Here is a 2,531-nt window from a genome sequence, read left to right as displayed (position 1 = left end):
TTTTGTTGATGTTCCAAAGATAGGTGGAGAGACAAGCACTGTTGAGGAATCAGAGAGTCTTTAGCACAAATGGATTTGGAGAATGGACAAAGAAAAATAGCAGATGGAATACAGCATGGGGAAGTGTATGAGCATACATCTTAGTAGAAGGAATAAAGGCATAGATGATTTTGTAAATGGGGAGTGAATTCGGAAATTGAAGGTGCAAAGGGACCTGGGAGTCCTAGTCCTAAAGGCTAACATGCAGGTTGAGATGGTAGGAAGGAAGACAAGTCCAATGTTCACATTCATTTTGAGAGGACTACAATATAAGAGCAAGGCTTATAAGAGATGGGTCAGACCACAGTTGGAGTATTGTGAGAACTCTTACATTTCGTATTTAAGATGTACTGGGTATTGCAAGGGTCCAAAGGATATTTACAAGAATCATCTCAAGATTGAAAGAGTTAATATAAGAGGAGTGTTTAATGGAGTTTAGAAGAATGAGGGGGAATCTCAATGAAATCTACCAAATATTGAAAGGTAGAGTGGACATGGAAATGATGTTTCCAATAATAGGAGTGTCTTGAACCAAAGGACACAGCCTCAGAATAGAAGGAGATCCCTTTAGAAGAGATGAAGAGAAATTTATTTTGCCAGGGGTGGTGAATCTGTTGGATTAATTGTGGAGAGAAATCATTGAGTATACTTAAAGCGGAGGTGGATAAGTTATGGGGAGGCAGGAGAATAAAATTGAAATGGAAAATAAATCAGCCATGATGGAATGACAGAGCAGACTCAATGGGCTGAATGGCCTAATTCTGCTCCTATACCTTATTGATCTTTTGGTCTTATGATGGCTTTAGCAGAATTATGAATAGTCACAGAATTGATCTTAAAGCAATTCTGAAACAACTTTAGGGAATTATCAGCACAGAAACATGCATTAAAAGAGTTCCTGACAACACAGTACTGAAATCTTCACAGCTAACAACAACACATACAGAACACATCAATACTTAACTACACACAAACCATTTCAGACAACCAAAAACATCACATCATCTGGCTGTTAAGGAAGCGAGGGAGATTGCAGGGGACAGAAAGGGAACTCAGAAATTTTCTAAGGGGATTGAACATCCTAATCAATGAAATACAAGGAGAAATGCATTGCAGTTAGAGATTTCAGTTGAGATAAATAAATTCTCAATTCAGTTGGATGAATTTGTTGTCACATACACCAGGGTGCAATGAAATGCCTTGCTCAAGTGTGGATCACAAAGTAAACATTGTACATGGTAATAATAAATACAAAAATGAATGTAGAATCAGGTTTAATATCTCTGGCATATGTTGTGAAATTTGTTATGTGGCAGCAGTACATTACAGTGCATGATAAGTATAGAGAAAAAATAAATAAATAAACCAATTACAGTCAGTACATATATATTAGTTAAAAATAGTGAAAAAGCAGAAAATAATAAAAATAAATGCAGCATTGTTTGCAAAACTATGCAATAGTATAGAGTATAACAACATAAACTGAGGTAGTGCAAAATCAAATAGAAATGGTTTATTATCAAAACGTATCAAGATATAGAGAAAAGCTTGGCTTGCTACTGTTCATACAAACTCCTCTCTACAAAAATAAATGCCAGTGACAATAATTTGCAATGCTATTGCTTCTGCAAAAAGCTCATTTTCATGGTATTTATTACTTTCAAGGTGACAGGGTGGAGAATCATCTCTACCAAAGGAGGTGTAAGGCACTCCTTACCTTTGCTTGCCTGCAGGTCACCCTTGGGCGAGGTGTAGCACCTGCATCGCACCCGATCAGGGTCACGTGAAGCCACGGGAGTGGGTGGTGGATGGTCGTGTGAGCAGCGGGTGCAGATTACAAGTCCTGGTTATACAACTACTGATACCAGGCAGATAATCTCTGAAGAGTATTGATAATGGCTGGGGTCACCAGCCTTCTAAATACACTGCCCAGCAGAAGGCAATGGCAAACCACTTCTGTAGAGAAATTTGCCAAGATCAATGATTGCCCATGCCTGACAACATGGCACAGAATGAATGAATTCATCCATTCCTTGCGGACAGCCTCAGAATACAAGAACATCCTTTTTAAACAAGAATGGGGAGGATTTTCTTTAGGTAAAGGTTGAAGAATCTGTGGAATTCCTTGCCACAAACAGCTGTGCAGGCCAGGTCACTGGGTGTACGTAAAGCAGAGGTTCTTGCAAAGTAAGGGACTCGGAGGTTATGGGAAGACAGGAGAATGGGGTTGAGAGGTATAATAAATCAGCCATTATTGAATGGAGGAGAAGATTTGATGATACCTTTGATGTTTGTGTGGGCATGAAGGTGCAGAAAACCCAGGGCTTGATGGGAAGTATTGCAGCATGTTTTGACAGTAAGGGAGGAGATCGTTAAAGCCCTGAAAGAGATAAACTTAATGCTCAGTTTGCATTAATTTTTCAGAGCACTAGAATATAAAAATCAGAGGACGTATAATGTATTTGTCAGACTACAGTTGTATCCCTACTATC

The sequence above is a fragment of the Hypanus sabinus genome, chromosome 17 (genome assembly GCF_030144855.1).
Source record: "Hypanus sabinus isolate sHypSab1 chromosome 17, sHypSab1.hap1, whole genome shotgun sequence".
NCBI lineage: Eukaryota > Metazoa > Chordata > Chondrichthyes > Myliobatiformes > Dasyatidae > Hypanus > Hypanus sabinus.
This window is presented reverse-complemented; position numbering follows the sequence as displayed.